This window comes from Triturus cristatus, chromosome 5_2, assembly GCF_964204655.1.
Source record: "Triturus cristatus chromosome 5_2, aTriCri1.1, whole genome shotgun sequence".
In the NCBI taxonomy this organism is placed as follows: domain Eukaryota; kingdom Metazoa; phylum Chordata; class Amphibia; order Caudata; family Salamandridae; genus Triturus; species Triturus cristatus.
In genome coordinates, this window is record NC_140588.1 from 554092833 (window position 1) to 554107156 (window position 14324).

Sequence of the window (14324 nt, forward strand, 5' to 3'; positions counted from 1 at the left end):
TGATTTTTACATGTTTATAAGTAAATGTGATATTGTTCCAAATAAAACTTCTAAGAACTGAATGGAAAAGAAAATTGTAATGTTCAGATAAGTCCCACTGAAATTTGTACTCAGATCCCTGTTTTCAGAGTCCAGAGTGCTAACCACGACACCATCCACCCTCCCGTACCAGGGTGAGCTTTCCATTTTGACAGAAGAGATTTGCCTCAGGGGGCAACTTATCTTTCATTGAAAAATATTATCTCACATAAAAACCACTGTTCAACAGAGTTATAACGTTATTTGAGTCTTTTGGGCAACATCCTTCCCCAACATAGTTCAATATGCAAAAGTTTACCAGAATAGGAAAGCAATCCAATTCAGTTTCTCTTTGACAGTAGAATATTAAAAACTTTGACATTTCCACATTGCTGCAGCAGTTTGCACTCCTTTCACATGGGAGGTTCCATGGTGTAATGGTTAGCACTTTGGACTTTGAATCCAATGATCCGAGTTCAAATCTCGGTGGGACCATTTTATGACTCTTGACCAAATCATTTTCTTTCAAGTGTATTCATTAATATCACATATCTAATACCGGTAGGGTGAAAAATTAATTTATTGATTATACTCTAAAAGTTTACTAGATATGAGCAAATAATAGAATTTTTACAATACCTGGAAACTAAATGGCTCAAAATATTGAGAGATTTTACAAACTCACTCTGGTTTCTCAAACTCATCACAGGGGCCTGATGCACGACATTACTTTATAAAATCTTACTGTTATTGATAAGGGGAACAAGGAACTTTTTAATTGCAAAGCATTCATTAAAACAAAACTTGAGGAGTCAAACTTTGTATTACGGGGACCGAAGATGTGCAGTTTGAATAATAATCTTGAAATTCAGACGTACAAAGATTTTACACACTGATTTTCAACAGTAAATCCACAACCAATAAAGTTGAATCTTTTGAAAGACATGTCAAAGGTGTGAATCTGAAATTCACTTTCAAAGAAATTCACAATGAAATGCACTGTGTAAGTCCAGCATGTTGTCAGCTAAGAAATCAGCAAAAATGAACTATCTCATTACTGGCCATATAGATGAGAAAGGAAAATAAACTCATGTTTACAATGTGGATGTGAAAGAACAGTTTCTAGGTTCAGCTTCAATATTTATGTTTATGAATAATTGATATGTTCATATTGTCTAACAGCTATCTAGATGGATAAAGCTATGTATGCATCTATACATACTTATGCGTTCATACGCATCAGTATAAAACATTGATATTAGGTTTTTTCTAGACCAAATTCTAAAAAATGAGTTAAACAGTGAATCTCATAATTGTAGTAGGTCCCACCGAGATTTGAACTCGGATCGCTGGATTCAGAGTCCAGAGTGCTAACTAGGGGTGGGCGGAATTTGCGTAATCGCGTTACGCAAATCTTCGCGAAACGGTAAAAAATCTCCGCGAACAAGCAGAAATTCCGCGAACACGCGGAATTACTTGTTCGCGATACTTTTTTCCTGTTCGCGATCGCTGTTTGCGTGCTCGGGGTGAAATATCTCGCGAACACGCATATTGAGAACGCGAACAAGCAAAAAATTTCGCGAAGTCGCGGAACGCAGATTTTTGGGCAATTTTGCGTTCTCCGCGGAACGCGAAATTACCCAAATTCCGCAAATTCCGCGAACGGAACGAAATTTTCCGCCCAGGCCTAGTGCTAACCATTACACCATGGAACCCTCTCACACAAGAGTGTCTTTTCCATTGAGACAAAAGAGAGCGCATCAGTGATGTCCTTCTCTTATATTGATAAAAAGATATCTCATTTGAATGGTCATAGTGGATAGAGATTTAATGTGATTTGATTCTTTTCAGCTATATTCTCTATAAAAGTGTTAAATATTCAAATGTTTATCTGAATATAAAAGTTATATCACAATGTTCATCTTTGCCTGTAGCATAATAAAACAGTCTACATTTCCAGACTACTGAAGCAATGTCTCTGTCTCCTGCATGGGTGGCTCGATAGAGCAATGGTTGGCAATTTGGACTTTGCATCCAATGATCCGATTTGAAACCTTGGAGGGACTTTTTTTATTACTCTTGAGCTTTTCCATTTCTTCATCTTTGTTCATTGATAGCTCAAATCCAACACCAGTAGGTTGAAAGAGTCAATTATTGAATGCTTTCAAAATGTCCATCAGCTTGAACAACTTACATCAATACAAACTTTACAATACTTTGACATCAAATTTCTTCACAAAGTAGTTAGCCATTATAAAATCATATCCTGATTTTCTCAAACGCATTTCAGACGGGTGATTCACAGCCTCACTTTTTTAAGCTTTCCCGCTATTGATAAGGCGAAAATAGCACATTTTGAATGAGAAGTTTTCTTCAATCAAACATAGAGGAACCCAAATGATGATCTCATTCAGCTAGTAAAAATGTTGTTTTATATTAGTATGGAAATCGTGAAAAGAAAATGTTTTTCATGCTGATTTACAACAGTTGATCTCCAATCGTAAAATATAAGCTTTTGGTCGGAGGCATGACAGGTACTGATCAAATTCTCATTTTTGAACTTTATTCACAAATCATATGATATGCTTTGTATACATCAACTGTATTGTTGGATCAATAATGAGTAAAAAGTGACTATCTCAATTTCAGGACATATAAAAGAGAAAGAAGTAGAAACTCATGTTTCAAATGCTGAGAGGCAACAACTGTTCATGATTTTCACCTCCACTAATTATATTTATTTTTATAATCTATATGTTTATATGTTCCTATAAATATTCAGAGACATATAGCTATATATACAGAGATACATATGTACAGGTTGATTTTTACATGTTTATAAGTAAATGTGATATTGTTCCAAATAAAACTTCTAAGAACTGAATGGAAAAGAAAATTGTAATGTTCAGATAAGTCCCACTGAAATTTGTACTCAGATCCCTGTTTTCAGAGTCCAGAGTGCTAACCACGACACCATCCACCCTCCCGTACCAGGGTGAGCTTTCCATTTTGACAGAAGAGATTTGCCTCAGGGGGCAACTTATCTTTCATTGAAAAATATTATCTCACATAAAAACCACTGTTCAACAGAGTTATAACGTTATTTGAGTCTTTTGGGCAACATCCTTCCCCAACATAGTTCAATATGCAAAAGTTTACCAGAATAGGAAAGCAATCCAATTCAGTTTCTCTTTGACAGTAGAATATTAAAAACTTTGACATTTCCACATTGCTGCAGCAGTTTGCACTCCTTTCACATGGGAGGTTCCATGGTGTAATGGTTAGCACTTTGGACTTTGAATCCAATGATCCGAGTTCAAATCTCGGTGGGACCATTTTATGACTCTTGACCAAATCATTTTCTTTCAAGTGTATTCATTAATATCACATGTCTAATACCGGTAGTAGGCCTAGGCAAAAATTTCGTTCCGTTCGCGGAAATTGCGATAATTTGACATTTTTGCGTTCCGCGGAGAGCGCGAAAATGTCAAAAATTCCGGTTTCCGCAGCTTGGCGATAATTTGTTTCTTGCTCGCGCTGTAAAATGATACATTCTCGCGCGCGCGCGATCGCCTTACCTGAATCCCTGCGTTCGCTGACAAGTTTTCTTGATCCGGTCGCGTTCTCCATGAGATGTTGTATTGTTTTTAGCCATTTGCGCTGTCTCGCGACAGTTCGCGCCCGCAGTGACGTCATGCGTCGCGCGATCACGTCTTTCTTCTCGCGATCATGCACCGCGAGAACAACTCAAAACAAGATGGCCGCGCCCGCAAGCAACCACATGGGTAAGTTGGCGACCCGCAACCATGCAGAAAATCTCGCGAACGTGCCGGAAAAAAACTTCCGCATCTTCGCGATATTTCTGCTTGTTTGCGATAATTTTAAACATTCTCGCGATAATTTGCGAAGGTTAATTCCGCAAATTCCGCCCACCCCTAACCGGTAGGGTGAAAAATTAATTTATTGATTATACTCTAAAAGTTTACTAGATGTGAGCAAATAATAGAATTTTTACAATACCTGGAAACTAAATGGCTCAAAATAATGAGAGATTTTACAAACTCACTCTGGTTTCTCAAACTCATCACAGGGGCTTGATGCACGACATTACTTTTTAAAATCTTACTGTTATTGATAAGGGGAACAAGGAACTTTTTAATTGCAAAGCATTCATTAAAACAAAACTTGAGGAGTCAAACTTTGTATTACGGGGACCGAAGATGTGCAGTTTGAATAATAATCTTTAAATTCAGACGTACAAAGATTTTACACACTGATTTTCAACAGTAAATCCACAACCAATAAAGTTGAATCTTTTGAAAGACATGTCAAAGGTGTGAATCTGAAATTCACTTTCAAAGAAATTCACAATGAAATGCACTGTGTAAGTCCAGCATGTTGTCAGCTAAGAAATCAGCAAAAATGAACTATCTCATTACTGGCCATATAGATGAGAAAGGAAAATAAACTCATGTTTACAATGTGGATGTGAAAGAACAGTTTCTAGGTTCAGCTTCAATATTTATGTTTATGAATAATTGATATGTTCATATTGTCTAACAGCTATCTAGATGGATAAAGCTATGTATGCATCTATACATACTTATGCGTTCATACGCATCAGTATAAAACATTGATATTAGGTTTTTTCTAGACCAAATTCTAAAAAATGAGTTAAACAGTGAATCTCATAATTGTAGTAGGTCCCACCGAGATTTGAACTTGGATCGCTGGATTCAGAGTCCAGAGTGCTAACCATTACACCATGGAACCCTCTCACACAAGAGTGCCTTTTCCATTGAGACAAAAGAGAGCGCATCAGTGATGTCCTTCTCTTATATTGATAAAAAGATATCTCATTTGAATGGTCATAGTGGATATAGATTTAATGTGATTTGATTCTTTTCAGCTATATTCTCTATAAAAGTGTTAAATATTCAAATGTTTATCTGAATATAAAAGTTATATCACAATGTTCATCTTTGCCTGTAGCATAATAAAACAGTCTACATTTCCAGACTACTGAAGCAATGTCTCTGTCTCCTGCATGGGTGGCTCGATAGAGCAATGGTTGGCAATTTGGACTTTGCATCCAATGATCCGATTTGAAACCTTGGAGGGACTTTTTTTATTACTCTTGAGCTTTTCCATTTCTTCATCTTTGTTCATTGATAGCTCAAATCCAACACCAGTAGGTTGAAAGAGTCAATTATTGAATGCTTTCAAAATGTCCATCAGCTTGAACAACTTACATCAATACAAACTTTACAATACTTTGACATCAAATTTCTTCACAAAGTAGTTAGCCATTATAAAATCATATCCTGATTTTCTCAAACGCATTTCAGACGGGTGATTCACAGCCTCACTTTTTTAAGCTTTCCCGCTATTGATAAGGCGAAAATAGCACATTTTGAATGAGAAGTTTTCTTCAATCAAACATAGAGGAACCCAAATGATGATCTCATTCAGCTAGTAAAAATGTTGTTTTATATTAGTATGGAAATCGTGAAAAGAAAATGTTTTTCATGCTGATTTACAACAGTTGATCTCCAATCGTAAAATATTAGCTTTTGGTCGGAGGCATGACAGGTACTGATCAAATTCTCATTTTTGAACTTTATTCACAAATCATATGATATGCTTTGTATACATCAACTGTATTGTTGGATCAATAATGAGTAAAAAGTGACTATCTCAATTTCAGGACATATAAAAGAGAAAGAAGTAGAAACTCATGTTTCAAATGCTGAGAGGCAACAACTGTTCATGATTTTCACCTCCACTAATTATATTTATTTTTATAATCTATATGTTTATATGTTCCTATAAATATACAGAGACATATAGCTATATATACAGAGATACATATGTACAGGTTGATTTTTACATGTTTATAAGTAAATGTGATATTGTTCCAAATAAAACTTCTAAGAACTGAATGGAAAAGAAAATTGTAATGTTCAGATAAGTCCCACTGAAATTTGTACTCAGATCCCTGTTTTCAGAGTCCAGAGTGCTAACCACGACACCATCCACCCTCCCGTACCAGGGTGAGCTTTCCATTTTGACAGAAGAGATTTGCCTCAGGGGGCAACTTATCTTTCATTGAAAAATATTATCTCACATAAAAACCACTGTTCAACAGAGTTATAACGTTATTTGAGTCTTTTGGGCAACATCCTTCCCCAACATAGTTCAATATGCAAAAGTTTACCAGAATAGGAAAGCAATCCAATTCAGTTTCTCTTTGACAGTAGAATATTAAAAACTTTGACATTTCCACATTGCTGCAGCAGTTTGCACTCCTTTCACATGGGAGGTTCCATGGTGTAATGGTTAGCACTTTGGACTTTGAATCCAATGATCCGAGTTCAAATCTCGGTGGGACCATTTTATGACTCTTGACCAAATCATTTTCTTTCAAGTGTATTCATTAATATCACATATCTAATACCGGTAGGGTGAAAAATTAATTTATTGATTATACTCTAAAAGTTTACTAGATATGAGCAAATAATAGAATTTTTACAATACCTGGAAACTAAATGGCTCAAAATATTGAGAGATTTTACAAACTCACTCTGGTTTCTCAAACTCATCACAGGGGCCTGATGCACGACATTACTTTATAAAATCTTACTGTTATTGATAAGGGGAACAAGGAACTTTTTAATTGCAAAGCATTCATTAAAACAAAACTTGAGGAGTCAAACTTTGTATTACGGGGACCGAAGATGTGCAGTTTGAATAATAATCTTGAAATTCAGACGTACAAAGATTTTACACACTGATTTTCAACAGTAAATCCACAACCAATAAAGTTGAATCTTTTGAAAGACATGTCAAAGGTGTGAATCTGAAATTCACTTTCAAAGAAATTCACAATGAAATGCACTGTGTAAGTCCAGCATGTTGTCAGCTAAGAAATCAGCAAAAATGAACTATCTCATTACTGGCCATATAGATGAGAAAGGAAAATAAACTCATGTTTACAATGTGGATGTGAAAGAACAGTTTCTAGGTTCAGCTTCAATATTTATGTTTATGAATAATTGATATGTTCATATTGTCTAACAGCTATCTAGATGGATAAAGCTATGTATGCATCTATACATACTTATGCGTTCATACGCATCAGTATAAAACATTGATATTAGGTTTTTTCTAGACCAAATTCTAAAAAATGAGTTAAACAGTGAATCTCATAATTGTAGTAGGTCCCACCGAGATTTGAACTCGGATCGCTGGATTCAGAGTCCAGAGTGCTAACTAGGGGTGGGCGGAATTTGCGTAATCGCGTTACGCAAATCTTCGCGAAACGGTAAAAAATCTCCGCGAACAAGCAGAAATTCCGCGAACACGCGGAATTACTTGTTCGCGATACTTTTTTCCTGTTCGCGATCGCTGTTTGCGTGCTCGGGGTGAAATATCTCGCGAACACGCATATTGAGAACGCGAACAAGCAAAAAATTTCGCGAAGTCGCGGAACGCAGATTTTTGGGCAATTTCGCGTTCTCCGCGGAACGCGAAATTACCCAAATTCCGCAAATTCCGCGAACGGAACGAAATTTTCCGCCCAGGCCTAGTGCTAACCATTACACCATGGAACCCTCTCACACAAGAGTGTCTTTTCCATTGAGACAAAAGAGAGCGCATCAGTGATGTCCTTCTCTTATATTGATAAAAAGATATCTCATTTGAATGGTCATAGTGGATAGAGATTTAATGTGATTTGATTCTTTTCAGCTATATTCTCTATAAAAGTGTTAAATATTCAAATGTTTATCTGAATATAAAAGTTATATCACAATGTTCATCTTTGCCTGTAGCATAATAAAACAGTCTACATTTCCAGACTACTGAAGCAATGTCTCTGTCTCCTGCATGGGTGGCTCGATAGAGCAATGGTTGGCAATTTGGACTTTGCATCCAATGATCCGATTTGAAACCTTGGAGGGACTTTTTTTATTACTCTTGAGCTTTTCCATTTCTTCATCTTTGTTCATTGATAGCTCAAATCCAACACCAGTAGGTTGAAAGAGTCAATTATTGAATGCTTTCAAAATGTCCATCAGCTTGAACAACTTACATCAATACAAACTTTACAATACTTTGACATCAAATTTCTTCACAAAGTAGTTAGCCATTATAAAATCATATCCTGATTTTCTCAAACGCATTTCAGACGGGTGATTCACAGCCTCACTTTTTTAAGCTTTCCCGCTATTGATAAGGCGAAAATAGCACATTTTGAATGAGAAGTTTTCTTCAATCAAACATAGAGGAACCCAAATGATGATCTCATTCAGCTAGTAAAAATGTTGTTTTATATTAGTATGGAAATCGTGAAAAGAAAATGTTTTTCATGCTGATTTACAACAGTTGATCTCCAATCGTAAAATATAAGCTTTTGGTCGGAGGCATGACAGGTACTGATCAAATTCTCATTTTTGAACTTTATTCACAAATCATATGATATGCTTTGTATACATCAACTGTATTGTTGGATCAATAATGAGTAAAAAGTGACTATCTCAATTTCAGGACATATAAAAGAGAAAGAAGTAGAAACTCATGTTTCAAATGCTGAGAGGCAACAACTGTTCATGATTTTCACCTCCACTAATTATATTTATTTTTATAATCTATATGTTTATATGTTCCTATAAATATTCAGAGACATATAGCTATATATACAGAGATACATATGTACAGGTTGATTTTTACATGTTTATAAGTAAATGTGATATTGTTCCAAATAAAACTTCTAAGAACTGAATGGAAAAGAAAATTGTAATGTTCAGATAAGTCCCACTGAAATTTGTACTCAGATCCCTGTTTTCAGAGTCCAGAGTGCTAACCACGACACCATCCACCCTCCCGTACCAGGGTGAGCTTTCCATTTTGACAGAAGAGATTTGCCTCAGGGGGCAACTTATCTTTCATTGAAAAATATTATCTCACATAAAAACCACTGTTCAACAGAGTTATAACGTTATTTGAGTCTTTTGGGCAACATCCTTCCCCAACATAGTTCAATATGCAAAAGTTTACCAGAATAGGAAAGCAATCCAATTCAGTTTCTCTTTGACAGTAGAATATTAAAAACTTTGACATTTCCACATTGCTGCAGCAGTTTGCACTCCTTTCACATGGGAGGTTCCATGGTGTAATGGTTAGCACTTTGGACTTTGAATCCAATGATCCGAGTTCAAATCTCGGTGGGACCATTTTATGACTCTTGACCAAATCATTTTCTTTCAAGTGTATTCATTAATATCACATATCTAATACCGGTAGGGTGAAAAATTAATTTATTGATTATACTCTAAAAGTTTACTAGATTTGAGCAAATAATACAATTTTTACAATACCTGGAAACTAAATGGCTCAAAATAATGAGAGATTTTACAAACTCACTCTGGTTTCTCAAACTCATCACAGGGGCTTGATGCACGACATTACTTTTTAAAATCTTACTGTTATTGATAAGGGGAACAAGGAACTTTTTAATTGCAAAGCATTCATTAAAACAAAACTTGAGGAGTCAAACTTTGTATTACGGGGACCGAAGATGTGCAGTTTGAATAATAATCTTGAAATTCAGACGTACAAAGATTTTACACACTGATTTTCAACAGTAAATCCACAACCAATAAAGTTGAATCTTTTGAAAGACATGTCAAAGGTGTGAATCTGAAATTCACTTTCAAAGAAATTCACAATGAAATGCACTGTGTAAGTCCAGCATGTTGTCAGCTAAGAAATCAGCAAAAATGAACTATCTCATTACTGGCCATATAGATGAGAAAGGAAAATAAACTCATGTTTACAATGTGGATGTGAAAGAACAGTTCCTAGGTTCAGCTTCAATATTTATGTTTATGAATAATTGATATGTTCATATTGTCTAACAGCTATCTAGATGGATAAAGCTATGTATGCATCTATACATACTTATGCGTTCATACGCATCAGTATAAAACATTGATATTAGGTTTTTTCTAGACCAAATCCTAAAAAATGAGTTAAACAGTGAATCTCATAATTGTAGTAGGTCCCACCGAGATTTGAACTCGGATCGCTTGATTCAGAGTCCAGAGTGCTAACCATTACACCATGGAACCCTCTCACACAAGAGTGCCTTTTCCATTGAGACAAAAGAGAGCGCATCAGTGATGTCCTTCTCTTATATTGATAAAAAGATATCTCATTTGAATGGTCATAGTGGATATAGATTTAATGTGATTTGATTCTTTTCAGCTATATTCTCTATAAAAGTGTTAAATATTCAAATGTTTATCTGAATATAAAAGTTATATCACAATGTTCATCTTTGCCTGTAGCATAATAAAACAGTCTACATTTCCAGACTACTGAAGCAATGTCTCTGTCTCCTGCATGGGTGGCTCGATAGAGCAATGGTTGGCAATTTGGACTTTGCATCCAATGATCCGATTTGAAACCTTGGAGGGACTTTTTTTATTACTCTTGAGCTTTTCCATTTCTTCATCTTTGTTCATTGATAGCTCAAATCCAACACCAGTAGGTTGAAAGAGTCAATTATTGAATGCTTTCAAAATGTCCATCAGCTTGAACAACTTACATCAATACAAACTTTACAATACTTTGACATCAAATTTCTTCACAAAGTAGTTAGCCATTATAAAATCATATCCTGATTTTCTCAAACGCATTTCAGACGGGTGATTCACAGCCTCACTTTTTTAAGCTTTCCCGCTATTGATAAGGCGAAAATAGCACATTTTGAATGAGAAGTTTTCTTCAATCAAACATAGAGGAACCCAAATGATGATCTCATTCAGCTAGTAAAAATGTTGTTTTATATTAGTATGGAAATCGTGAAAAGAAAATGTTTTTCATGCTGATTTACAACAGTTGATCTCCAATCGTAAAATATAAGCTTTTGGTCGGAGGCATGACAGGTACTGATCAAATTCTCATTTTTGAACTTTATTCACAAATCATATGATATGCTTTGTATACATCAACTGTATTGTTGGATCAATAATGAGTAAAAAGTGACTATCTCAATTTCAGGACATATAAAAGAGAAAGAAGTAGAAACTCATGTTTCAAATGCTGAGAGGCAACAACTGTTCATGATTTTCACCTCCACTAATTATATTTATTTTTATAATCTATATGTTTATATGTTCCTATAAATATACAGAGACATATAGCTATATATACAGAGATACATATGTACAGGTTGATTTTTACATGTTTATAAGTAAATGTGATATTGTTCCAAATAAAACTTCTAAGAACTGAATGGAAAAGAAAATTGTAATGTTCAGATAAGTCCCACTGAAATTTGTACTCAGATCCCTGTTTTCAGAGTCCAGAGTGCTAACCACGACACCATCCACCCTCCCGTACCAGGATGAGCTTTCCATTTTGACAGAAGAGATTTTCCTCAGGGGGCAACTTATCTTTCATTGAAAAATATTATCTCATAAAAACCACTGTTCAACAGAGTTATAACGTTATTTGAGTCTTTTGGGCAACATCCTTCCCCAACATAGTTCAATATGCAAAAGTTTACCAGAATAGGAAAGCAATCCAATTCAGTTTCTCTTTGACAGTAGAATATTAAAAACTTTGACATTTCCACATTGCTGCAGCAGTTTGCACTCCTTTCACATGGGAGGTTCCATGGTGTAATGGTTAGCACTTTGGACTTTGAATCCAATGATCCGAGTTCAAATCTCGGTGGGACCATTTTATGACTCTTGACCAAATCATTTTCTTTCAAGTGTATTCATTAATATCACATATCTAATACCGGTAGGGTGAAAAATTAATTTATTGATTATACTCTAAAAGTTTACTAGATGTGAGCAAATAATAGAATTTTTACAATACCTGGAAACTAAATGGCTCAAAATAATGAGAGATTTTACAAACTCACTCTGGTTTCTCAAACTCATCACAGGGGCCTGATGCACGACATTACTTTTTAAAATCTTACTGTTATTGATAAGGGGAACAAGGAACTTTTTAATTGCAAAGCATTCATTAAAACAAAACTTGAGGAGTCAAACTTTGTATTACGGGGACCGAAGATGTGCAGTTTGAATAATAATCTTGAAATTCAGACGTACAAAGATTTTACACACTGATTTTCAACAGTAAATCCACAACCAATAAAGTTGAATCTTTTGAAAGACATGTCAAAGGTGTGAATCTGAAATTCACTTTCAAAGAAATTCACAATGAAATGCACTGTGTAAGTCCAGCATGTTGTCAGCTAAGAAATCAGCAAAAATGAACTATCTCATTACTGGCCATATAGATGAGAAAGGAAAATAAACTCATGTTTACAATGTGGATCTGAAAGAACAGTTTCTAGGTTCAGCTTCAATATTTATGTTTATGAATAATTGATATGTTCATATTGTCTAACAGCTATCTAGATGGATAAAGCTATGTATGCATCTATACATACTTATGCGTTCATACGCATCAGTATAAAACATTGATATTAGGTTTTTTCTAGACCAAATCCTAAAAAATGAGTTAAACAGTGAATCTCATAATTGTAGTAGGTCCCACCGAGATTTGAACTCGGATCGCTGGATTCAGAGTCCAGAGTGCTAACCATTACACCATGGAACCCTCTCACACAAGAGTGCCTTTTCCATTGAGACAAAAGAGAGCGCATCAGTGATGTCCTTCTCTTATATTGATAAAAAGATATCTCATTTGAATGGTCATAGTGGATATAGATTTAATGTGATTTGATTCTTTTCAGCTATATTCTCTATAAAAGTGTTAAATATTCAAATGTTTATCTGAATATAAAAGTTATATCACAATGTTCATCTTTGCCTGTAGCATAATAAAACAGTCTACATTTCCAGACTACTGAAGCAATGTCTCTGTCTCCTGCATGGGTGGCTCGATAGAGCAATGGTTGGCAATTTGGACTTTGCATCCAATGATCCGATTTGAAACCTTGGAGGGACTTTTTTTATTACTCTTGAGCTTTTCCATTTCTTCATCTTTGTTCATTGATAGCTCAAATCCAACACCAGTAGGTTGAAAGAGTCAATTATTGAATGCTTTCAAAATGTCCATCAGCTTGAACAACTTACATCAATACAAACTTTACAATACTTTGACATCAAATTTCTTCACAAAGTAGTTAGCCATTATAAAATCATATCCTGATTTTCTCAAACGCATTTCAGACGGGTGATTCACAGCCTCACTTTTTTAAGCTTTCCCGCTATTGATAAGGCGAAAATAGCACATTTTGAATGAGAAGTTTTCTTCAATCAAACATAGAGGAACCCAAATGATGATCTCATTCAGCTAGTAAAAATGTTGTTTTATATTAGTATGGAAATCGTGAAAAGAAAATGTTTTTCATGCTGATTTACAACAGTTGATCTCCAATCGTAAAATATAAGCTTTTGGTCGGAGGCATGACAGGTACTGATCAAATTCTCATTTTTGAACTTTATTCACAAATCATATGATATGCTTTGTATACATCAACTGTATTGTTGGATCAATAATGAGTAAAAAGTGACTATCTCAATTTCAGGACATATAAAAGAGAAAGAAGTAGAAACTCATGTTTCAAATGCTGAGAGGCAACAACTGTTCATGATTTTCACCTCCACTAATTATATTTATTTTTATAATCTATATGTTTATATGTTCCTATAAATATACAGAGACATATAGCTATATATACAGAGATACATATGTACAGGTTGATTTTTACATGTTTATAAGTAAATGTGATATTGTTCCAAATAAAACTTCTAAGAACTGAATGGAAAAGAAAATTGTAATGTTCAGATAAGTCCCACTGAAATTTGTACTCAGATCCCTGTTTTCAGAGTCCAGAGTGCTAACCACGACACCATCCACCCTCCCGTACCAGGATGAGCTTTCCATTTTGACAGAAGAGATTTGCCTCAGGGGGCAACTTATCTTTCATTGAAAAATATTATCTCACATAAAAACCACTGTTCAACAGAGTTATAACGTTATTTGAGTCTTTTGGGCAACATCCTTCCCCAACATAGTTCAATATGCAAAAGTTTACCAGAATAGGAAAGCAATCCAATTCAGTTTCTCTTTGACAGTAGAATATTAAAAACTTTGACATTTCCACATTGCTGCAGCAGTTTGCACTCCTTTCACATGGGAGGTTCCATGGTGTAATGGTTAGCACTTTGGACTTTGAATCCAATGATCCGAGTTCAAATCTCGGTGGGACCATTTTATGACTCTTGACCAAATCATTTTCTTTCAAGTGTATT

General features: G+C 35.0%; 7 non-coding genes across 7 annotated transcripts; 6 read left to right on the forward strand and 1 right to left on the reverse strand.

The window, feature by feature from the left end:
- The first annotated feature begins 441 nt into the window (after positions 1-441).
- Positions 442-513, forward strand: TRNAQ-UUG (transfer RNA glutamine (anticodon UUG)). The gene has a single exon. It is a non-coding gene; the product is annotated as a tRNA-Gln (tRNA).
- A 2768-nt stretch (positions 514-3281) lies between these two features.
- TRNAQ-UUG (transfer RNA glutamine (anticodon UUG)) lies at positions 3282-3353 on the forward strand. The gene has a single exon. It is a non-coding gene; the product is annotated as a tRNA-Gln (tRNA).
- A 2986-nt stretch (positions 3354-6339) lies between these two features.
- TRNAQ-UUG (transfer RNA glutamine (anticodon UUG)) lies at positions 6340-6411 on the forward strand. The gene has a single exon. It is a non-coding gene; the product is annotated as a tRNA-Gln (tRNA).
- Positions 6412-9179: 2768 nt separating this feature from the next.
- Positions 9180-9251, forward strand: TRNAQ-UUG (transfer RNA glutamine (anticodon UUG)). Its single transcript has one exon. It is a non-coding gene; the product is annotated as a tRNA-Gln (tRNA).
- A 2443-nt stretch (positions 9252-11694) lies between these two features.
- TRNAQ-UUG (transfer RNA glutamine (anticodon UUG)) lies at positions 11695-11766 on the forward strand. Its single transcript has one exon. It is a non-coding gene; the product is annotated as a tRNA-Gln (tRNA).
- An 825-nt stretch (positions 11767-12591) lies between these two features.
- On the reverse strand, positions 12592-12663 carry TRNAQ-CUG (transfer RNA glutamine (anticodon CUG)). The gene has a single exon. It is a non-coding gene; the product is annotated as a tRNA-Gln (tRNA).
- Positions 12664-14211: 1548 nt separating this feature from the next.
- TRNAQ-UUG (transfer RNA glutamine (anticodon UUG)) lies at positions 14212-14283 on the forward strand. The gene has a single exon. It is a non-coding gene; the product is annotated as a tRNA-Gln (tRNA).
- Positions 14284-14324: the final 41 nt, after the last annotated feature.